This window comes from Fringilla coelebs (genome assembly GCF_963513975.1).
Source record: "Fringilla coelebs genome assembly, chromosome: 1".
Lineage (NCBI taxonomy): Eukaryota > Metazoa > Chordata > Aves > Passeriformes > Fringillidae > Fringilla > Fringilla coelebs.
In genome coordinates, this window is record NC_140028.1 from 61,624,678 (window position 1) to 61,649,986 (window position 25,309).

At 42.5% G+C, this 25,309-nt stretch overlaps 1 long non-coding RNA gene across 1 annotated transcript; it reads right to left on the reverse strand.

Moving 5' to 3' along the window:
- Positions 1–10,785: 10,785 nt before the first annotated feature.
- Positions 10,786–25,085, reverse strand: LOC311154466. The gene is made up of 4 exons (XR_014616204.1): positions 24,916–25,085; positions 17,455–17,571; positions 15,420–15,472; positions 10,786–11,717 (listed from the first exon to the last, which is right to left on the reverse strand). It is a non-coding gene; the product is annotated as an uncharacterized lncRNA (long non-coding RNA).
- Positions 25,086–25,309: the final 224 nt, after the last annotated feature.

The following is a 25,309-nucleotide window of genomic DNA, read 5'->3' on the forward strand; positions in this document are numbered from 1 at the left end:
GAAGACAGCTGGATCATGCATATATGAACAAATACTTCTCGAACCAGAGCTAACTTTACTAAAAATTGCACTTCTTGCAATTGCACTTTATTATCTATGTGTGGTGGCAGAGGTAAAAATCTGTGTTCAAGAGTTTGTCAATGTAGAGTAATCCATCTGCAATGCCTGCGGAGTGGCAGGCAAAATGATGCTGACCAGGTCACAGCCCACTGTTTGCTGTTTCCCAGGTGTGTGGCCTCTGGAATGTAGCTGCAGGTTCTGGGCTACCTGGTAGAGATGCTCCATGTTCCCAGGGTAGGAGTGGGGAACAAGTTGTGGACATGCAGAGCGTTTCTTTTTTCCCTTTACTTTTGGAAACCAAGTACATGAAGCAGCTGTTCCAAATGCAGGTGCTTTCCACTCATCACTCTGGCTTTACATTCTTGTTCTTCTTTGTATGTAGGTGCTTTGAGGATGATCAGCCTTCACTAAAACAGTGCTACCCCAGTTTCTGCTGGGTCTGAATCCAGGATACAAAGCATCTGGAACCAAAGCTAAAGCTGGTTCAGTATGTCTTGCCTAGAGCTACCCAGCTCTTCTGAGCACTCTCATGTACTAGGTACTAGGTAAGCTCTAACCAGTTTTGGGAAGATTTTTTTGGTTTTTTTTAATGTGTGCCTGGGCAGACCTCATCTGTAATTAAGGACAAATGTCCCAAAATTCTTAGTTTTTCACAGATGCTTGTGGCAAGGTTTCCAAACACGACTGAAGAAGTTAGGTACTCAACTCTTACTGATTTCATGAATGCAGTGGGAGTCAGCCAATTGGCCTGTTTAGTCACATTTGAAAATCCCACAAGATAGCTATCTATCTCCTTCAGCTGCTTTGAAAATCTCTCTCCTAGTGCTTTCTAAAGTGTGTTGTCATTAATATTGAAAGGTCAGTCAGGGTTGCAGTATTATTTGAACAGGACTGATGTGTGTGGAGGAGACACATGCACATCATACAGGAAACATGAGTCCTGGACTGGAATGCACAGCTAAGGCTGCACTGGGCTTAGCTCTGCGTGGCTTGAGGCAGATGGGCACTTCTTGCTGGAGATGGAAATGCAGGCTGAGGGAATATGATTTAAATACAGGCATAAATCCTGAATCAGGACTGAGACACTTCAAGCTGAACTAACTGATTTGACTGTATACTCTTCCTTTTATAGTGTAATTCATGGTACTGGATGCAAAGTTTACTCTAAATTATTCAGAAGTTGTGGGCCCTAGGTATTATTACATGGTAACTAGCTTTCCTGAATTAATGTTTCTTATTCTACTTTTGAATAAAGCTAAAAAATTAATTGTTACAAGCTCAGAATTTACCTTGTTTGATCTCACGTACCCTCCATGTTGTAGAGTTGGAGCTACAGTGACTTTTGAGCATTGGGTACAGTGCTTGTCCAAACTCATGAAGATGAATAAAAAAATAATATATGTATATACCTCAAGGACACAGTAACAGGAGGCAAGCAAAGTCACCATGATGTTGATACAGATGCTCCTAGCTGAAATGACATTCTTGGGTTTAGGCATTTACGTTTACTTTATGGGCTGTTAAGCAAGTACATTTTGTTTTGCTCAGAAAAAAAAGACTTACATGAGCTAGATTGCTCATTCCCTGGCTTCCATGACATCAGACAGCTTGAATGAAACAATCCTTAGGAACCACTAGAAAAATTCTTCCTTCCAACCTGTCCTTCCTAGGACAGCCACCTTTTAGCCCCTCTCCTTATCACTCATGTTGTGCACTTAATTCTTGAGAATTGCTTTCTCCTCCTTCAGCCTTCCACCATAAACTTCCTACGCCAGAGAAGGGACAGAAAAGTGAAACTTACACGTAAGAAGGGAAATTATTATAAGGAAAAAGAAGTCCTGCAAACCTGGAAGAAGGGTGGTGTCTGGGAAGAACTGGACAGCAGAGAAGGTGGAAGGGAGATGTGACAATATGCAGTTCCTAGCCTAAATGAGCAGCAGTATTGGTTTAGCTCATCAATGTGCAGAGCCTTGTGCCAGACCAACACCGACAGCTTGAGAGTGAGCTGAAGTTTTCATAACTCTTCATTCATAGAATCATAGAATGGTTTGGGTTGGAGGGGACCCCTAAAAGGTCATCTTAGTCCAACATCACTTGCAATTAGCAGGGACATCTGCAACTAGATCAGCATAAGGTCTCTGTGTGTGTCTTAGTGGTGCATTGCTTACCAAACCTCATCAAAAGTGCACGGCACATATGAGGATATGTGAATCTGATCCTGTGTTAGCATCTCTCACCTGATCTGCCTGCACACCTACCATTTGTTTTCAGCAGGTGATCCCCCGAGGGCAAGGTCCTATTCCAGCATTTTTGGGTGAAGGGCATGTGTGATGATGGGGTGGCTGGTCACAGAGCAGGGATAGTAAGATGGGAATTTTTGTCTTTAGCGATTGCTACATGGGGAGGCTTCAGGATTGTTTTTCACAGAATCACAAGATGTGCTGAGTTGGAAGGGACCCATCGAGTCCAACTCCAGCATAGCCCCATCCCCTAGTTCGAGGAAGGAGGGTGCTTATGATCAGGTCTGTGGTGGCTCGGCGGACAGGGAATTGGAAATTCCAAAGAGCGAGGTCTCTGCACACCCCACGAGAACAAGTAATAGGGCAAGGGGATGTGGTGGGTAATAGGGAGGGGTGGGACGCGCCCAGCTCCCGGAGGGCTGCGGAGATGAGCTCTGCGGAGGGCACAGCAGCAGCAGCAGCAGCAGCCGGTGGGGCGGCGGTGGCAGCAGAGGGTGCCCGCGGCTCGCTGTGCTCGCTGCCGCGCCAGCCGCGGCCCGGGCAGCCCCCGCACAGCGCCCTGCCTGCACAGCGCCCTGCCCGCACAGTGCCCTGCCCGCACAGTGCCCTGCCCGCACAGCCCGCACAGTGCCCTGCCCGCACAGTGCCCTGCCCGCACAGCGCCCTGCCCGCACAGCGCCCTGCCCGCGCCGGGGCCCCTCCGTGCCACTGCGGGGTGGAGTTTCTCCTCTGGGTTTCGGGGCCTTGTAAAGCTTTTTCTGAAAAACAATTTTCTAAAATACTTGGGTTTTTTGTTTTTTGCTTTTTTTTTTAATCTAAATACTTTTTTACTTTTTAAATATTATTTTTAAATACTTTCCCTCCAATACCTTTTGTAATAATTTTTAATACCTCTCTTTTTATCATTCAGACGCTTCTCACCACAATACCTTTCCCTCTTTTTTTTCTTCCTTTTTTTTTTAATTTTTTTTTTATTATCTCCTGGGGGTTCTCCCTTCTCTTCCCTCCTTCTCCAGGAACATGAACAGCAGCTACAGAGTTAGCCAGGAGGGTGAGGCAGAGGACAGAAAGGTTTGGGCAATTTCCTTGCCCAAACTGAATGGCCCCTTTTTCTTTAGCACATGGACAGAGACTCTTCCATCTTCCCAGAGCTGGCCCATATAGCAGAGCCACCTTCACACACACTCTGTGCCCACAAAAGATCAGCTTGTTTTCAGGAGTCATCTTTTCACCCCGCAGAAGGGCAGAGCCAAGGAAAAGGGCAGGGGGTCAGTCCCTGGGTTGGGGTGCCCTAACGTCAACACCAGGAAAAAAGTAATGAGAGAGAAGGCAAAGGGGTGAAAGTGTGCAAATAATGAAAAGGAAAGCGCTGGACACTCTGTAGTTATGATATAGTGGAGCAAATGGTATTTGCTAGAGGAATGTGGAACCTGAGGTTAAGGGGCAGCAGATGTAAAGTAAACAAACACATTTGAGCTTATATTCTGCTTGCTTTTCTACCATCCACTGAAGAACTAATTAATGAAAAAACTGGCAGCTTGGATTTCATTGTCTGGGGAACAGACCACAGGAAAATGTGTAAAATTTTGGCAGTGTTTTAGTCAAAAGTCCAGGAAAAGGAGTACTACAGCCCACTTAGTTACTTTGCCCAAGGAATTGACATTAAAATTATCTGCATTTTTAACAATCAGCAGAGCTGAGGCTATGCCCTGCATTCAGAAGATCAGAAATTAGCTCACAATTCAAGGGGGTTTTTCACCTTATATAAAAAAATAATTGTATCTCTCTAACAAAAACGTATCTCTCTAGGTTTGTTTGTATTTTTTTAAGAAGTACGGTAGTATGGCAAGAAAGGAGAAATAAATGGGAAATATGTAAGCAGGAGAACACTGATATATTCTACTAGTGGAGACAATAATATGCAAATAGTCAGCAAGTAAGAAGAGAGGCTATGTAGATATTTAAACCTAGGAATAAGGACACATTATTTGACCAGTGTTTGTTATTAGTGCTTTCTCATAATTTTAAACAGTAAGGTATTTTCATAAAGTATCCTGTTGATTTTGCCTGGGGGAGAGTGTTTCTGCAAATGCCACAATGCAGGCAAAAGCCACTGATGTAGAGAACCCCAACGTGGATATTCTGAAAACTAAGGCTGCTAAATAAAGGAAAAGGGATATTTGAGGGAGCAACAGAGATACCATTGCATTGTCCTCATTGTTAATCTTGATATTTATTTAATTAAACATATCCTTTGTTAGAGCAGAAAAGAAGCAGTGGCAGAATTGGCTTTTGCCTCCACCAGATTGTTGCAGAACCTGGGAACTTTGCCAGTACAATTACAGTGAAGTTGGCTGTGGAGTATGTGAGGCCTCAATCCCAAATCTGGATAAACTGAGGCATAACTATATCCTCAAATGGAGGATGAGACAGTCTTTCCAAGCATATAGTTACTATAGATTTTTCACTAAGAATATACATTGTCTTTGCTCAAAACATAACGTCCAAGTTCAAGGTGTTGTACCTGGGTTGGGGCGATCCCAGACACGAGCACAGGCTGGGAGAACTCCTTGAGAGCAGCCCTGCAGAGGACATGGGTGTTCTTGGGGACAAAATGTTTAGAGGCATGTTAGCAGAGAGGAAGACACAGGATGGAAATTCCATGTGTTCGCGTCTTAGAACAAGAGAAATATATTCAGCCTTTTCCATAACAGACTGTGAAGGCATCACTGACAGGAAGGGAAAGGATGTGGGCAACTGTAGGGCAGGGAGTTCTCAAATGTGACTAAAGTCAATGCCCCCTAACGATTTTAGCATTAAAAAGGGAAAAATAGGAAAACCAAGGCCAGCCTCCCTCTTTGAGGTGTAAAGCAAGCAGTATTGCTGTGTTTCTGCTCATTTGCTTCCAGTTTTCTGAGTGAGCGGCCGCACAACAATGATCTGATGCTGTCAGTGTCTCTAAAATGGAATCCAGATATTAATGCCTCATGTGCACAGGGTCACATGTTGGTTTTGGGACACCACGGGTAAGGTAAAGATGGACAAGCCTGAACAGACTGCACAGCTGAAATACAACCCTTTGTGATCGTATCCATCACATGTTTTTTCCAGGGGGAAAGGCATGATCAGCAGGGATGCTAAGCTTTTTAACCTTGAATGACATCCTGTGATAAGCCCGGGCACATAGGAAAAGAAAGAGGCAATGGCTTCCACCCACCAGAAGTCTTATATTTCCACAGTGCTGAGGCTGGGATAATTATGATACATCCAGCTGGTGCTATTATTCAACCATTCCTGAAGGAGAGGCCTGGTCTTAAGCTGCATAAAGATTGCTACAAAACTTCACAGTGGCTAAAAGTTAATTAATAAAAAGCAGTTAGCTATTCATATGAATGGCAGGAACAACTTCCAGAGCCATGTGATTATATTTGCATTCAGTGCAGTGCTTAAGATGCCTTGCTGGTGGGCCAGAAGCCCACTGTGCTAAGTGCTGCATGAAACGGGTGAATGGAAAAAGGAGAGAACAAACTCGTAGTGGCAGTTGTCAGCCTGCTCTTGGAGGAACAGTTGTTGCAGTTGAGCCAGTGCCAGTATAATACTTGCAGTGGGAAAAAGAGGGGAAAGAATCACAGCAGCAAGAGAGCATCAGCAAAGCTGTCGGTAGGGGGAAAGCACAAAAGGTTGAGTGCAAATGCTGATGGATTGGAAGACCCCAGGTGAAGGGTTGTACCTGAGAGCAATGGATAATGCTGAAAGAGACTTGGTCACAGCTGGAATTTAACAGCAGAGGGAACAAAGAGATAACATAGTTTGAGGGGTGGCCTCTTAGGTGAGAGGGGAGGGTGAGGCATGGATGCCGATTACGGAAAGACACAAGTGCAAAGAAATCAACACCTGTGGGGTGGGCTTGTTATCTGCACACAGGTATCCACATCCAGGGATGAGTGAGAGTGGAAAGAGGGTGAGAAACTCCAAAAGGAGTCTTTCCCAGGAGACACAATCTGAGGAGAGTTGTGGCTGAGAACAATGTTGGAGCAGAGAAAGGGCTTGGATGCTGAGTTGTTTGAAAGAGCAGAAATGAGAAGGAAAAGAAGAAAGAGATAGAGAAAGGGAGTAGGAAAAAGAGGCATCTTAATGAGAAGGTGGTTTTATTGGCAGTGACAGCAAAAAAAACGCATCTCTGTTAGGGCTGGGAGATGATGGAGGAATTTTTTGGGTGTCAGCAGTAGGGTTGGAAATGGTACAATCATGGAACAGACTGTCAGAGAAAAGAGGTAAAAATTGGGTAGAGAAGCATCGAGGCTGGATGTGTTGCCCTGAGAGGTTATAGAAGGAGAAACTTGTGAGGGCAGCAAAGAGGAGTGTGAGTATAGCCAGGCAGCCAGGATGGGTCAAATGTCATCAGAGGTAAGACAGAGCAAGGCCAACGTGGGCTCTGGGCTTGTGTTACTGAGTGAGGTGAGAAGTGGGGAGAGCAGCAGAAGTGTGAGTGGAACAGAAATCATAGAAAAGGGCTGAAGCAGAGCAGGCAGGTGGCTGTTTTGAGTTTGTAAGTAGAGTTCTTGGGCAGTAACAAAAAAACTAGGAAGCTGAGTGAGTTTCATCTGGGGGGAAAAGGAGAGCACTGTGAAGATTATTCTGGTACTTCTATAGCCAGAGGGTAGCATTTTCATTGTAAGGAGAGTGGAAGTGGCATAGAGTAAAAAGGGTAATGGAGATTTCTTAGCAGGGGCATGTGACAATTAAAGCTGAGGTAATAAGTTATATTTGATAATTTTATCTTAATGGTATGTTTTGTTACATTCATCTTTGTGGCAAAATTGTACATAGTGACCTTTTCTACAGTGTCCTGTCCAGCACTGGGCTTTTCCAGCTTCTGGAAAAAAGGAACCTGGGTTAGGCTGGCCACTCCTCAGTGCTTTCCTGAGCTTCTGGGCTTTGGTAGGATGGCCGGCTGTAGTTATTTTTAGGTGATATATAGATTTGCCTTTCTTCTGCCAGAATTTCCTTCTCGTTATCAACCATGGTTTTCAGCCCTACTAGGTTGTCAATCTCAGATCTTCCCCAAATGCCTGAAACTATTCTTAAAACATGCTCTAAAGACTTCTCTTAGATCCCACTGTTCATATAGCTTCTTCTCTTTCTGCCTGTAGACCAGCTGTACTGGCTAGGATGTCATTATCAGAATCATCACACCAAATTTCTGTTAACACTCATAAAAATGCATGTTCTGTCAATGACTAAAAGTGTTCATTTTCCTTGCCTTTGTGTTCAGACAGCTTCCTACATTCATACTTTCCTTTTTCTTCTAAATCTTTTGCCTCAGACAGAGTTCATTTTTTGTCTTGCTTTTTATGTTAGAAACACACACCATGTCATTTGAGTTAAACAAAAAAGTCCCCTATTCCTCTTCCCCTACACTGTTTGAATAGAGGCCTGTGTAAGAAGCCTTGCCAGCTTTGAAATGGGAAGGCTGGTTGTTTTTTTTTTTTTTTTTGCTTACATGGAGATCATTTTAATCCAAACAGACTCTCATTTCGAAAGATATAAAGGACATTCCATTGCTTCTCGGGGTCCAAAACACTCCTAAACTGACACATTTACCACTTGGTCTTAGTTTGCACAGCACAAAGCACATAAGAGTGCTTTGTCTGTGGTGTTATAATGCCGTTCTTTCAGAGAGCTGATAGTTCTCTAGCCTGAGCTTTGGCACGATCTGCCTAACAAAGCTCAGCACATGGGCAGCAGGGTCCCTGTCTGAGGGATGCCTTGTGTCAGAGCCTCAGTTTGTGATAGCACGAGGTGACCCTTGTCCTTTCCACATGCCTTCAGCCAGTGCAAGACAACGTGAGCTACAATCAATCACAAGCATCCCTCACATGCCAAGACTTCAAGCCCAGATTACTATCATCAACAAATGCTTGAAGAGCCATTACAGGCTAATTGGGCTGCAAACACTACTTTCCTATCTGTAGGAGCGTGAGAAATTCAACCTCAGCATTAAAGGCCAAAACCCCAAGGAGGGGATCTGCTCAAGACACCATTTGTCTAGTGCCTAGCTGCTCTCTCCATGTTATTATTAATCATCTAAAGTGAGCATGATTTGGCCTGTCAATCTTCCTGAAGAGAAACAGCAACTTTGTCTGTCTGAGGCTGGCTGATAGTTTCTTACCTGACAGTGGTACTTGTGAGAAGGTGATCCTGCAGCTGTCTCCACAGTCTGCTCCAGCTCTGTGCAGCCCTTGTTAACACACTGAGTATGACACATAGGTGCTGTAGTTGCCAGGTATTTCATGATTTGGGCTGCATACAGCTTCTGAACCTTCCCAAGTGGGAATGTGTTTGAGAATAGAATGAAAGGATTTGGCCAGAGAGCTGCTGAAAGGCTATCTCCCCTTCAAGGTGTGTGAGACAGCTGGAGACCCCTGCCAGTCATGTAGATGGGGCAAGAAACATTCATGGAGGCTCTGCAACAGTGCTCATTCTGAGTGGTGTGAGTATGTGGCTGCAAGACCTTTCAGCTGACCTTGCCTAGGAAGAAGTCTGAGCCTAGCTTGAGGGATGCTGTTTTATTCCTTCACTTCAAGCATTAATGCATTTTGAGTCATTTTACCCATGTGGCATGGATTTCAACCAGTTCCTAACTCACTACATTAAATGAGATAACAGTCCGGCTTTTAAATGCAAAATAAAACATTTTTTTATCTCAGCCACTCCCTGCAATTTAAGAGTAGATGAATATGGTTCAAAATATGGATTGAAATGGAAATGAGAAAAAATTTTCACAGACAGGACACCTGAAAACATTGTGTCCCAGAGTGTGAGTTAGATTGGCAGAATAGGGGCCAGAAAACAAAACTGTGTGGAGAAAAGAAAAGAAAACAACCTGTGGTTCTCTGAAAGGGGCAGTCCCCTCTGATGAAGAGACTCTGGAGGCAGCTGTCTCCCCTGTCTGCCCCATGAGTGGGATGCACTCCTACTTCCTGTCTGAACGGAGAGATAACGTGAACAAGCCACTGTGACATTTGACATTTCTTTTAGTTTCCCTTTTTATAGCCAAACAGTGTGATTCACTAGGGTTCTTCTTGAAAGTGGAGAGCTGTGAAAAGAAAATTCAAGCACTGGGCTCAGATATCAAAAGGTGACATTCCCACCCTTGTGACTGTCTCGAGAAGGGCTGAGGGTATGTCTGCTTTGTAGTAGTTACTACCTCCCCTTCTGCCCCAACGTACATGCAAGACAGTTCCCTTATGATTGCAGTTCTGCTTCCTTGACCCTTGTTGCACAGAAGTCAAATCTAGGCCAGACAAAGGAAAATCTTGTTGTCTTGGTTTTTGTTCTGGTGCATTTGCTTTACAGTGCTCTGGAGCAAGCTCAGTGCATGCCCTCCCCTTTCAAAGTTATGTGAGTGGCAGGTGAAACACTGTGAAAAATGACAGATTTCAGTAAAAAAGCTTACATAGGTAGTCTGCCCACCAAAGCTTTTGAGTTGCCTACAGTCATCTGATGCATATAAAGTATTTAATTTAGCTAAGTAAAGATCTAGTTAAGTTTATCTTAAAGGTGTTGTTAAGACTGGGTGGGAGACACAGACCTCAAGTATCCATGACAGGTATGTAGCTGGAGGGGATTTCAGAAATTAGAATGTCATTAAAACTCCTAGTTGTGAGTGTTTCCCAGATGCAGCATGCATGCCCATCACATAATACCTCAGTCAAGTTCTTTAAAGACAAGACAGGATGGGATGAACTGCCTGGTGTGCTGGGATTGTCAGAGTGAGGAATGGCATGACCTGTGTGTGAACATTTCTGTGGTGAAGCTGTGCCCTGTGGCTTTGCTGCTGCTGCTGCATTTTGCTTGAGCATGTTGAGGCCTGTCTAGTCAATGCCATGCACAGCCACTCTATCTTTGCTCCCAGACACATCCTTTGTAGCTTTGCCAGAGATTTTCCCTATGTGGAAAAGGTGTTAGTATGTGCATGGAGCTACTGAAATGTCTCATGAGTGTGGAACAAAGCAGGAAGCTGCTGGGCTCATGAAATTGTTGAATAAGTTAAGTGAGATGTGAGCTCTGCTGAACACAAGTCCATCCTCTTTCTCTAAGCCAGGCTGGACTCTGAGCAGGGCAGAGTTGATCAGGTCCATGTCCTACTGGCTTTTAAAAATCTTTAAGGATGTGGATTCCACAACTTAGCTGGACAACCTGTTCCACTATGCTTCAAGTCTTCTTTCTGTGTTTGTGTGTGTGTAAATGCAGAAAAAGGGGGTGACAGGAAGAGCAGGGAGTACACACAGAGGTGTGTGTGTGCTTATTCATGTACAGAGCTGTGCTCCCAAATTCTGCTTCTTTTCTGGCAGGTGAAAAGAGCACACTGCCACCGGCAACCAGGGCAATAGCTGGATGGTTTAAAAAAAAATCTTCACATTGAGCATGTTGTGATCAATGAGATAGTTTTTTAGAGAATATGCTTTTAGTTTGGGATTAGTCTTGCAGTTATGCAAGGATTCACTGCTTTTAAATAACTGGAAAAATTAGTGTCTTGAATCTCTTTCACATTTAGATCTATTGTCAGTTTATTAATTTCAGATTTATTGCTAGCTTTCCTAGCCAAAAAATAGCTGTTAGCACACTATAACAGAGCATAAATTTGAGTTCACTGAATCAAAGACATTATTAAAGAAAAAAATTACTTAATGACCTGTCTGATCTAATAAATCCTGCCATTCGCATAAAACAAAATGACAAGAATTTATGTCCACTGGATGTGTAAAACAAAGGCAGTCATGGTGGTTGGGTTTCGAAATGGTTTCTTCAGCCAGCTGGTCTTTACTGTAGAACCTTGGAGGTAGAAATAAGGCAAGGATAGAAATGGCTGACTAAGCTGCTATTGAGATGATAGAGACATCTTCGGTCGCATTAAAATCAAAGTAGCCAGATGGTTTGAGACTTCTGAGGTTGTCTGTGGTTGTGCTTCATGCCTGGCAGAATCCTGTAGGCAAAAGACCTGCTTTTAAACTGCAGGCTTACAGTGTGAAAGGGAACTGATCACAGTCCCATTCAGGAAGGCCAGTTTAACAGTTTGACATGAGCTTGCTGACCACCAGCACTGGGGGCTGGTAGATCCATAAAGTCATTTTTCCTCTTTATTTATCCATGAATAATATCTGACTGAAAATGTCTGAGTCTAGCCTGCCCACCACTTGCCTTGCAGCTGCTCCCTCTAACTACTGCAGTGGCCTTCATTTGTGGAAATAGAAACCGCCCTAATGACAGCCTCTTCAAAGCCTGGCTGAAATTTGCCTTATGCTGTTTTCTGACCTTCAGTGAGCCAGCAAAGAGCATGGGGTTGTCACTTCCCTCCTGTCCTTGGTGAGCTGCCACTTGCATGGCACACCAGTTCACATGCTGTTTACTTTTCTGTAATGAATAAAAATAAGAGAACGCTTTTACATCCGCCACATACTTTTGCATTTGCCAAGCACCTACCATTCATTGTCAAGTCAAATAATAAGCTTTCTACTTTTGCCATTAGTCTTGATTATACAAATATATGATTCAAATTTCTTAAAATATTTGTGCCTATACGCATATGTATGCATATAATGTTGTATATAAGCAAAAAGTAATTCTGAAGACCAGTTTCAGTTTAGTTCCAAAGCTTACATATGCCTAGAAAATTTCATACACCCATGGGCCGTGCCTAAACTTCAGAGTCAGGCATGTATTTGTTCAGACTCAGACATCAGTCTTGTAACAGATGCCATGGAGAATCAAGTGAGTCTCTTCTGTTCTCCTGGAACAGCATTGCCCCAGGGCCATCCTTGAAGGCATCAGTAGAGACCCAAGTTTCTTTGTTTGATTCAAAGCATATCAGCATAGTTTCATTGATTGAAATGTACTTTGGTTCCATTCATTCCCACTCATGTAGTGCTCCCTCATGGCAAGGCCTTGTAAGTATGGCTCAAGCATCATTGTTTCTGCTGTCACATCTGGGCTGAATTTTCCCAGGAGCATAAACACTCCAGGATGGGTTTCCTAGCACAGCTTCAAAGTGGGCATTCCCATGACAGCATTTCAAAGCACTTTCCTTTTTTTTTCTTTGCTGAATTCTGAAACTTCTATGAGCAGCACAGTGATTCAAAAGCAAACAACGTGCAGCCCTCAATTACTTCATCAAACTAGACCCATGGAGCTTTAGCACCCTTCCCATTTATTCCATGCTTTACAGCCTTCAATAGGACTAATTCATCATAATATCTCCTCAGGACTTCTCTGTGTGTGTGTGTGTGCCTGTGTGTGTGTAGGAGTGATGTGCCTGGAATAAGGGGTGATGGCAAATCCAAGAGGGGGGATCTGTTCAGAGAGAAAATGAGAGAAGAAGTGAAACTGTTTTGTGAAGGGTCACAGGAGGTAACAGTGAGCTCGTCAAGACTAGGATGAAAGAGGAAGCAAGTGGACAACTTGGGCTCAGAGAGATAGTGCAAAAACATCTCCACTTTCCTCAAGAGTGGAGGCTTTTTGTCTGGATGATTCCTTGCAATAGCTTTATTGCTTTTAAAGCAGGGCATCCCCCATTTGCCCTCTTTGCTTCTCTCTATACAATGCTGTAGGACATTTGGGAGTAGAGAAATTCTCCACCCATAAGAAAAAAGCCCAGATGGCCTGGCAATGTTGAATTCCCTTGCCTCAGGGGCTGCATTGCTGTGTCTTTTCTGGTGATAATATGTCAAAATGCAAATATAGTTGGATTTCAGGCCTCCATGTGGAGCTTTTGCCTAGGAAATGTAGCTGATGCTCACATCATACTTTCATGTATTTATTTTTGTTGGTAAGTTTGAACATATTTTTCTCAGCCTGTGGTTCTCTCCCTGCTGGTTGTACACATGTAGTGAATAATTCATTCCTGAGAATATAATTTCGCTTCCTTAGTCCTGATGTTTTTCTTCTACATATCCAGATGTGCTGCTCCATTAACATTCTTCTAATGTTAACATTAATGATAACTGGATTTGCCACTGATGGCAGCTGCATTTGCCTGTTTCAGCTCAAGGTTCTATCAGTGGACATCTGTGTGCCCTGAAAGCACACCCCAGAGGCAGCAATGTGATTTTAGGGTTACACTAGCTCTGTCTGCTGGCAGTTGTGCAAGAGCAGACTTTGGGGAAAGAGACCAGTTAGTCCTCTGTGGCTTTCTCGTTTAAGGTTAAGATCTGGCCAGCTGCAGAACTGATAGAAAACTCATTCAGGTCAGTGTTGTCTTTTCCCAGTTAGCTCCAGCATATCTTCCTGTATTTGAATGAGAGAAGGCATATCTAAATTTGTGATACATAGGGCAGGGTAAGTGAAAACATTTTAGGAACTAACTGCTATGAATTTTCAGTTGGTGGAAGTGAACATGAGCATAGAAGTTTGAAAAGGCATGGCCCAGCATCTGGTCCATTTAGGTTTCTCCAGCCCTTTGCTGGAGCATCCGTAAATCTTCACAGCACCTTGTCCCTGGACATGGGCTCCATCAAGCAGGGTGGCAGCTATAGATGGCTTCTAGGCCCACTATGCCAGCAGCACCAGATGGGGAGGCTGAGAAAAGAAGAGATCTTGCATGCTGGAAGTCTGTCAGGCAGATCTAGAAAGGAGGAAGATGCTGCCCCTGAGAGCCAGAAGATGTGGGATTTTCCCCCACCACAAAGGCTTGTCTGGCTTGGTTTAGGGACAAACTAGAGAAAATGCATCTGAGCATCCCCCCTCTTCCTTTGGTGATCTTGAAGAAACAACTCCCAAACCACTCTGGCCCTCTTGAACCAGTCATTGATTGTTATTCTTTGTTTTAAAAAAGAATCCTCTCACAAATTAAAAATAGCACCCCAAAAGCCGTATTAATTTCCTTTATTTATGCTAAATGTTCAATGTGCAGCAGGATTTCCTGGTCACACATACATTTAGAAATGTATAGATGTACACTAAAAATATACTGTTAAAGCTTGATTTTTTGCTGTTTCTGAGGGAGAAGGCATATGGGATATAAGGAACATCCTGTGCATGAAACGTGAGTAAATAAAGAGTTTTAAGACTTACCACAAAGCTAATCCATACTCATGGGGTGATCTTTAACTTTTAATGAAAATAAAAGCACTTGTCCAGAATTATCTGGTCCTCCAGTTAACAAAGACCATGGGGAATGAAAGAGGAAATGTAATGTTTTTCAACAAGAGTGCACCCAAGCTTTGTGGGTAGCAGTCTGCTCTGGCCCTGGGAGAAAGTGTCTGGTGGATGCAGAGTACAATAAACATATGCAGAATTGTAGAAGTACTGGCAAAGTCTCAGCAGCATCCCCTGCACTCACCCTCACTCCTTGCATTACTCAGTCAATTGAGGTCTCTGAAGAAAAGTACTAGAAAAAAGACTGTCACAAGAAAGATAACGTGACAAATGGAAAACATCATCAGGTTTTACAAGCTTGTCCCAATATTTCAGCCCCTCAGCCTATCCAAAGATTCTTGCTTGCTTTTAAAAAAGAACCTCTATTAAGACATCTGACTTCTCAGATGGTCCATGCAAAATATTCAACAGAGAGTAGGGCTTTGCCTTTTGAATCTGGGATACACACCAAGCTTGTGACATACTTGAAGACACCCTGTACATCACATAATTCAATTGATATGTCTCCATTTAGACTGTCTCACACCCAGAGACACACAGTTGATCAGGTGCTGAATATGCATTATACCAAGAGGAATTGCAGACATGTCACACATCTAGACAGCCTCCAAAGAATAAGTGATGAAAATTGCATGCAGGGTCAGATGGGGGAGCAGTTGGATCATGGGCAGCAATTAGAACATCAAGAGAGGAAACAAAACATTCTTGTTGCAGGTCTCCTGTGTGGTTGCAGTTGATCTGTGAAATTCAGGTCACTTGCCAGGTTTGTGTTGCTACATTAAACAGCATTATAGGAGAAACAACATTGTACTGCACAAGGCTTAAAAATGAAGTTTGTTGCAATACAAAATGACTGTGAGAGCCAAAACTGAAGAAGAGGAACATGTAACCTTTTGAAATAAATATACGATCTTCATTTCTAAATTAGAAGCAAAACCAACTGGGAGGAGAGTTTAAACTTACCTTGCCCCCTCTTTCTGGGAGAAATTCTGACTGTTGATTGAGGGGGCCAAAACCTGGGCCAGAAATGGTCACAGTTAAACCGAGAAGCATTTACTGAGCCGGAGTGTATCCAATGGCAGTCGAGCAGTAGTGCAGGAATTTAAAACAAAAGCTTCCAAAAAGAAAAGAGAAGCCAGCTGTGTCCACTGAGCATGGCATTAAGGGAGAAAGGCTGTGAAATTGGAAGACTCAGAAGATGGTGTAGCAGTGTGTGCAGGGCTGCGTTTCCGAGGGGACCTGACGGCAGGATGCTGCCCTCACAGCAGGGAGGGAGAACAGGAGTGTGGGCTCTGTCCGCTCAGTGCAGTTCAGTGGGATCACAAATAATAGATTATAGACATCTGCCTGTTTGATGTGGGTGTGAAATTCTAAATTAGCTAACAAAATGGTGCTTTGTATTAATAACATGCATGCAATTTAGTCTATAATTTCCCTGAGAGAATGGCAAAGTTAAATAATTAATCATGCCTCAAAACAGGATTATTATAGGGATTAGGAGGAAGAAATATAGCTGCTAAAATTAAAAAAGGAATGTAGAAACAATGCCTCCAAACCATGGCTGTTGTACATAGCATTTTACATGTTAGTTAAACTAGAAACAGCTGAAAATGAGTAATCTTGGATGCATCTATCAACCTCCCTCTTTAGTGAGGAGACTGATCTCTAAAACACTGCACAAAGATCTACTGATGCTGTTGTTAATCACTCCTGAAGTGTTTGTGTCTGGGAAGTTTAGGGCATCTTCTCCTGGGGAAAAGGATGGGCTTTCACATGTTTTTCTTAGCGATGCACCAGGTCAGACTCAATTTTTTTTGCTTTGATTTGAGTGGCTCTACTGATCATTTTTTGTTTCCTCAGAATAAATACGCATATTTCCTTTGTGTTAATTTAACCCCTCTGATCTGTGCTATTTACTTGACTATTGACTTCATGTTTAACTTTCAGTATTATTTCAATTATCCCTTGGTTTTAACATGTTTTTTCCCATATTTCAGTGAATCTGAAAACAGTTTTTTTAATTTCCCAAATGGGCAGAAGCCAAACAAGACAAATGCAAATCCAAGATGAATCAAAAGAACTTACAGAACAGGTAGATTTGAAAGCCATAGTGCTCGGGTTATCCAGTCAGTGTGCATACTTCCCTGTTCTGGCCACTTTGTCTTTACCTCTTAGCTCTGTTTACTTCAGAATGACAGATAAATATTCCCTGGTGTCTTGCACTTCCTACAGAGTGGATCATCCACTCAGTACATGTAATTCACCTCCAGTGTTGCAAAGAACAGCAGCAGAACAAATTTAATTTGCAGTGTATGCAAAGGAAAGTATTTTTAAAGGAGAACAAAAGGGAAGACACTGGATTTAGTGAAGGCATGTACCAATTAACCCATGGCAGTCTCTTTTGCTCACATTCAGAAATCACACCATAGTCTCACAGTTGCTTGAGCTGCTGCATGCACGAATTCCTCAGCAATGACTGAAGTCAGTGGAGGTTTTGCCATTGATTTCAATGTAGTCAAGATCCCATGCTATGTTTCCCAGGGCTTTTCTTTCCTCCCAGATGTAAATCTCTAGTATATACAGTTGCAAAAACAGTTCTATGCAGGGAGTCGTGTCAATAATGTTGGTTCTGACTTTTAGATAATAGTGTTTCCAAGAGAAAAATGTGTTTGACTCAGAGGGATGTTAATTCTGAACATACTCATATGAAGATAAATATTGCAGGTATTTGTCATGAAGACCAGTTGTTATTCTTCCAAATTGATCTATGTGGCCCAAAACACAAGAAGAAAGGATCTGCCTGGTGCATTGCTGTCTCATTAGCTGTGCTTGTGCCCAATTCTCTTTTGAGCATGTTCCCCATCTCCTGAGAGCTGTGCTGTGTGGTGGGAGCTCACACGTGTGACAGCTGTGTGCTGTGTGCAAGGGCTCTAGCAGGGGCCAGTTTCACTCCCAGCCTGTGTCTCAGATACCAAAAAAGAGCAGAGCTTTTACCTACCTTGTGACAAAGCTCATCTAACCAGCATCAGTGAACAGGATGGTGCAGTCTCACATGTAGGTCCATCTACCAACAGTATGTGCCTGGAAGCGTTTTTCCCCAAGGAGAATGTTTGTTCTACAAATCAGAAGGGTGTAAAGGAAGAACTCATTCAGCTGTGACCACCTAAAACAGAACTTTGGTGTGTGCAAGTGATCTCAGCTTCCTGTTTAACCAATGCAGAGAAACAGGAGACAATTCTGTAGCTCACTGTCTAACAGCTGAGGGGAGACAGCCCCTGGAAGTACCTGTTTTTCACTATGGACTCAAATAAATGAATATTTGTCTTCAAGATCTGAGTGGGCCAAGTAATTTTAATTTCTGTTTCTGCACACATTTGAACTACTTTGCAAGGTTGTTCCAGATAGCTCTTTTAATATTCTTTGACAGGTCAGAACACATCCTCTTTAATTATTAATCATATAAGCAAGAAAAGTTTTCCATAAGATGCATCTTTAAGAGAAAAGATGTTTTCCCTTTGGTTGTGTACCATGACAGGCCAAGAGGTGTCATGTCTTATATCACCTAATTTAGTTCACAATAACTAAGTGAATGTATTATGACTAAATTTCTCCATCATAATATGACCTGAATTATTCATTTAATTATCCTGGTCCATAAAGACCTGGGTTTGGTATCAGACACATTCACCTCAGAAAACTTTTATTAGTAAAATCAGTTGAAACCAGCAGGAACATTCATTGCTTCACATGTAAAACATGTCAGCTCTGTGGAGTTTTAAGAATGTACAAGAATATATGATAGTAATATATCCTTTCCAGTATTTTGTTGCAATATATTTAGGCACTTCAAGTTTTTAAATTACTTGAACTATTATTCCGGATTTCCATTATTTCCCACCAGTGATATTTTCTGGTCAGTGTCCACATTTCTGCCTCCAGTCCAAAAGACTATAGTGTGTTTTTCCCTCAAAAAAATTGTATATAGTGTCTGGAAAAATCAACCTTTTTATTAATCCTGTTTGCAATATGAACATATCTGAAGGTCTCAATATTAATCAGAAAAGCTGAAATTGATTGGTGACTGTCACAGGTAAATTCAAAGAGGAGAACTACTACATATTTCAGAAGAGAGACATGCAGAAAATTACACCCCTTGATACTGATTGTTTAAAAACAAATCCCAAAAAGCTCTAATGTAATTCAATCTCCTATTCTGAATGGCTGGTAGCAACACTTTCTTATATTCTCACACTGAGCATGATGCCATAAACCAGATCAAAAAGTGTATTTGTAACAAGATCTTAAAACTGACCTGTCAAATCAAGGGAAGAATTGTTTGTTCATTTTATCCTTTTTTGGCAGGAAACACCTGTTTCATTAGTGTATGAACACACGTTCAGCCTTGCCTTTCCATGACCAAGTTCTTTGTTCGAGGTGGAGCCAGTCTGATTGTTGATACAATCATTTCTTACTGCAAAATTCCAACTGTTTGCACAGAGAGACACGGTGGGGGGAGATTCAGCTTGCAGATTTAGACTTTAAAATCTAACTTAGCTTTGCAGCTATTGAGCTGACCAAGTGTAGCAACTGAGTTTTAGGTGTGTTTGAATAGCCCTTAAGTTTCCAGTAACTGCAGTGGTATCTTGGAAGTTTAGATATCTTAATGTGGATCCAAATCTCTCATTGGATACTGGGTAGAGTATTGTATGAATAAAAATATCCTGCATGCTATTTGCTTCTTTGGTTCAAGCTCTGGTGTCTCAAAGGACTGGTTCTCAGCAACTGCAGAGTACTTTTGAGCAGCTGCTGGTTTTACACCTAGTGCCCATCTTTCCATGTGGGTATGGATGGAAGAGGGAAGCTATCTTTGTGATAACACAGATACTTGTGATAACAGACGACCTGGCTCCTCATGCCTGACAAACCAAAGTTTCAGCTCTATTACTTTGTTTATTTATTTGTTTTCCAGATCCATTAGTTACAAGTGAGCTGGAATTTTCCCATGTGAGGCTGGAATGGGTTGAGCTGCATAGTGGATATGACCACAGTGTTCCTCTAAGACTGGACATTTTAAGACAGAGCCTGGAGTTGCCATTTCTTGATAAAATGAAAGAGAGATGTAGGCAGGGTTCTTTTCCAAAAGACCCAGGAGGAAATAGCTATTGTTATAGAGACTGCTCTTGGTTCCTCAATAAACTTAGCATGCGTTTTGGAGGACACCCTTGTTGATATTTGGTCTATGCTTTTTGCTGTCAATAGAGACTCTAAATCACCATTTATTTTTGTGGAAGCTTTGCTGTCGGATTAAGTTTTCCAAAGGGCTTTTCAGTCTTGTGCAAGAAATTAAATTCCATCACTTTCTTTCCTTCCCAGCTCTGCTCTGAAAGTTGGATTTCACAGTAACTTGGGAGAACTGCATCTCTGGAGCAGGACTCTTTCAAAGGCTTTATTTTTCTGACTCATATTCTGTATAACCTTCTTATCCCTCACAAGGTTTGGCAGAAATGCACATTTTGAATCCTGGCCCAGAATTCCAGGGAGATGGATAACCCAGAACAGCAATTCCCAAAGAAAAATGTGCTAACGTGACTGCTGTCAGCACTCAAGAGTTTCTTGTAAGGTTGCTGGCATTGATCTCACCAGCTTTTTAATTAAAGACACTGGTCAGAAAGGAACAAGTTTTGACCACCAGCCAGTCCTGTACTATGGCTTAATGTCAGTGGTTGGAGCAATACATGCTGTACAACTGCTGCAGTGGTAGAAGTGGGCTGAAGAAAAAAAAACCCCAAACAAATAGCAGAGTGTCATGGAAGAACTTCCAAACCCTGAAGCACCTTAGATGGTGGTGCAAAAGTCAATAAAGGAATGAGAAATGCTGGATCTGTGTGAAACTGAACCAGAAAATGTCTTTCAAAACTTGCTGAAGGGAGCAGTCGAACAATTAATGGGGAAACGTGGGTGGATGGAAAAGGCTTCCCATGTCTCTTTTGTATGTTTCTCTATCAAAATGACAAAGGACCAATTGTCTCCAAGGAATAGTAGTTGCAAGCTTGGAATGCATTAAAAAACAATCAGTAATACTGGGATTGGTATATATGTGAAACGTGGTGTTTGTGCTTTAATTCCAGCCTGTTTCCTTATGCTCAAAGTAGCATTCAACTTTAAATGCCTTGTTTGGTTTGTTTCATCACTGTGTGAAATCAGGGATAAGTAACATGTTCTTAGAGGCTGGGTTCTACAAAGTGAGCATCACTCCTCCACTTGCAAGTGTCCTTATTCATCTAATTGTACACCTTAATTGAATTTTGCCGTCTAATCTAAATGAATCAAGTTGTAAACCACAGTATCTTAGAAGATGAAAATGTCAGTTCAAATTTCACTTGAAATTACATGACAGGACATCTTTTTGCATTTTTTATTTCGTTTTTCTAGATCCTAATGTGGCCAATTACTCTAAAATTAATTAATCTACCTTGTGTGTTTTACAAAATATATCCTTACTTTACAAGGTAATTTTCATTGCAACACCTGCCTACAGCATGAAGTGAAACATGCGTACCAACTCATGGAATCCAAGGATCATCCTCTCCAAAAAATGCTCAATGGAAAATCTGGCACTTGATCAGATTAAGTGGTTAGTCCAGCATTATCCAAATGGCACCAAATTCCTGGTGCCTGCCATGGTATTCCTGTGCCTTCTGTGCTGCAGGGGTCTGGCCATGTGCAGAGAGGTTGGTGGTCCGTGCACTTGTCCAGCCATGGACAAGTGCTCTCTCAGGAATGAGAGAGTCTGGATGGTGTGGGCTGGATTCTGGAGAGACAGGAGGAGCTGAGAGCTGGCTGAGGGGCAGGCACTGGAGGGACCATTGGACTGGACCTGTGAGAGACCTGTGTGTTATGTGTGTGTGTGTCTGTGCATGTGGTACCAGAGAAGCAGGGGGATCCAGGGGCCAGCCATTGGATGGTCTGAGTGTCCAAGGGGAATCTTGGATGTGTAGTGAGTGTGTGTATGGGTATCTGTCAGAGAGGGGTTGAGTACCAGTGGGTGGAGGAGGACTGTGGCCCTCAGGCCCTTGTATATGCAGGTTCCAGCTGCTGAGGTGACCAGGGATCTAAGTGCCAGCTACTGGATAGACGTGAGTATCTAAGGAGGGATCTATATTGCATATTTCTGTACATGTGTGGGGCACTGAGGGACGTGCTTTAATGGTGGATTTGGCAGTTCTGACTTACAGGTTGGACTGGATGATATAAGAGTTCTTTTTCAACTTAAGTGATTCCATAATTCTGTGGTTGTCTGTATGTGTCTGTGTGTGCACCTTGGGAATACATACTCAGCCTTACTGCTGGCAGGACCTGGAGACATGGAGCTGCAGAGCCTCCCCTCTGCTGGGCTACTAGATTTCGGGTAACCCTTAACACAGAGTTTGTGTTGTTCATCTTAAACAAGTGCGTTTGCTCAGCCTTATTTCTTGTGCACGGCATCTCTGCACACTGTAGAAGTTCTGGAAAAAGGAGTCAAACATGGAATTTCAGCTCAGAATCACTTCCAGAAGAGGAGAAAGAAATTATTTGGGAGCCTCACAGCCATGGGCTTCTTGCCTATCTTCTTATGGCAAAGGAAGAGGATCAGAAGCCCATGCTGAAGTGAAACAAAATCCTAAACACTACCCATCCTGGGCTTGAAGCTTTGGGAAGTAAGGGTAAAAGACTCTCTGTGGCTGCCCTCAAAAAGCTAAGTGTCATGTTCAGGTGACAGTCAGGATCTGCTCTGCAGTGAAGACACTTTGCAAATTTGGGGTTTTTTTTTGTCCTGAAAGCTCCTCAGAATCCATAAGTCACTGTCATTTCAAGTGTATTGATCCAGTGCTGACATGTGTTGTTTACAGAGACTGGAGCAGGCACTAACACTGGCAGAGACAGATCCATAGCACTGCCTCAGCCAGTCTTGTGTGTAACATGTCAGCTGGCACCTGTGATGGCCATGTTGTAAAAATTCACCCAGTTCCCTAGGTCTGACACTCCTTTGCTGGGCAAGACTATGATATCTTCCTGGGAAACCTGTTCCTTGGGATTGCACGAGGCTTCAGCAGGCACAAACAAATACAAGGCTTGTTACCTTCAGTCTCCATTTTCACAGCTCTGCTCTCATGATGTTTAGCATTTTCTTTGAGCTGTTTTACTTGTACAGTCAAAAGTAGGGTCATTATAGCTGATTAGGCCCTTGTGTAGCTAGTCCAGCATCCATGAGCATGGGCTTGATTTTAAATTCTGAGGCAAAGTATGCAGTATTTCCAGTAAAACCAGAAAACATCTTTCTCCTTGAAAGTCACCAAATACTGGCTTACGGTGTGAAGTATAACAGGTGGCTATGCTAGGTTTGGAGAGATGCATGTAGATGCATTACACCTATTGAATATTTAATCTAAGTTTGGCTAACACATTCACTAATTTATGAATGGAAATCAGACAAGGATTTTGGAAAACAGCCTGGTTTTACCCACATAATAGCTAACCAAATGGCCAGCAATAGAGTTTTCAGAGGTCTTTGTCAGAGAAGCAAAATCTTACTGTGGAACTAAACTTACTGAAGTAATTCTTATTAGTAGCCACACATCCTTTTGTGTTTCACACTCAGGAATAAGAGCAGATCAAAAGAAACCTCTCTCACTCAGGTCTCTCCACTTGTCTTTTTGCAACAAAAGAGCAATGCCCATTTTTCAAATATCCAACAGTTTTCTCCTTCTCTTCATGGAAACAATTCTTTCCTCCCCCAGAAAAACCTATCAAAAACCCCCCACTCCCAAACAGAAAGCTAGTACTAAATGATCAATAAAATACGCACATAAATGTGTGGCTTATTACATTTTATGCTTCATCCTGAAACCATTATAAAAGTTCTTACAACATTTTGGCAGTAATTTCTAAAAAGCTGCTCTGTATTGGAGAGGGAGCATATGCACCATGTGATATGACATCTGCCGCAGTAAGTAAGCTTTTAATTGAATATTTGAGGAAATAAACATGTAAAACCCATGTAACTTGATGTCAAATAAGTTATTGTTGCCTCAAGGCTTTCTTGATTTTTCCATTTTTATTTTTGGCAGGAAAGTTTGAAATATTGTACATATTGGAGACAGGAGCACTTCACATACAATCGTCCGTCAGGACAGAAAACATAACGTTGCATTATTGTTGCTACAGCAGCCCCTCCCAAATCTTGGCAGTTATCAAAGTGGCATTTGGGATCTGAGATTAACGTCTCTGCTCACATCTAAATATATATATTGAGTGCACAGGGGAAGAAAGGGAATTGACACACATTCAATTGACTGCTGTACCAGTACTAACTAGAAACATCTTTCTTGCATTAACTCTGTGTTTCTTTTTACCCCTGTAACTTTTCACAGCAAGCAGTGTGGTTCTTTCTCTCTCCCTTTCTTTTACATATACAGGTGTGCAGTGCAGGAGGGAGCAGTGTCAATCCATCCCTCCTTAACCTCACCTCATCTTTCATTCCCTCTCCTCTTTGTTTTCCCCCGTGCTGCACACTGGCTTCAGGTGGAACCTGTGAACAGAGCCAAAGACCAGCTCCTCAGCAGGGAACACAACTCTCTGAAAAGACCATCCTAGGTCACTTTTCAACTTTTCCATTCACCTACAGTAGTCAGTTTTTTATGTCCTCAGTGAGAGACCTGTCAGTGCAACATATTTCAATCCTGTGGTAGGATAATAAATCCATTTTTTTTCTCAGCCATTCAATATCTGGAGGTGCTGAAGATCTTACAGTCTCATTTGAGTAGCCTGTGTTGGTGGCACCTGAGGGTCTCCGTGGGGAGTGTGTTCCACACTGGGAGTTCCCTTGATAGGATCAAGCTTTCTCTTTGACCCTTCTCCAACTCACTCACAATGATGTCAAAAGTGATGATCTGTGCAGCTTCTTACAGGGTGATTTCCTGCATCATCACTGCATTTATATCTGCATGGTAAATCTGCACAGGCCCATTTAAATTAATTTAGTAGGTAAGATTTTTAGAGATCTGAATACTTTATTAAAAAATCCCCAGACTCTTAATATTTTAAGCCTACTTCTCACTTTGTATGTGTTATCTTATTCTGTTGTAATTCACTTGGGCGAGGTCTGCTCACTTAAGAGTTCCATAAACTTTGATTTCCACAAGCTCAGATGCAACAGGAGTGAAAGCCTGGACCAAGGGAGTTTCCTCTTCACATTAATTATGCCCTTCTGCCATAGAATTTCCTCACCCATATTTAGCATGGATTTATCTTTTACAAGTCCCTAACACTTACTGATGATGAACCTAACATCTCCTACCTGTGTAAGAGTTGTCACAAGTAGATACTCCATTTTTTCATTGAGCTGTGAAAGAAGAGGGCACTCCCAGGCACTCCCAGAAAATCAGACTGTGATGGCTCAGTAATAACAAAAGAGACTCACAAGATGTGTCAAGCAGTTCCATCAGTGGAAGGTGAGGCACTGGTCAGAGCTCTCTGGAGCAAGGTCTTAGTCCTGCAGCCAGATCTCAGTATGCTCACAACATGCAGGATCTCCCTGCAGAAGAAAACATAGGGGATCTGTCAGAGCTTCAGGGAGGCTTAACAAGACGGCTGACTTCAGTCTGAAAATGAGAAACCTACGCACTATGGTTCCCTCTGTAGTATGTAATTGGTTATGAAATTCCATCTGTTTTGCTTCACTTCGTATTTTCAACTCGGCTGATAAGCTTGTAGCAGGGTCACATGCATGTTCTGGAAAAGCAATTAGGTCTAGAGGATTTGATAAGTGGGTAGGTGGAAAATGGGATGATTACGATGGAGAATGGGTATTTTTA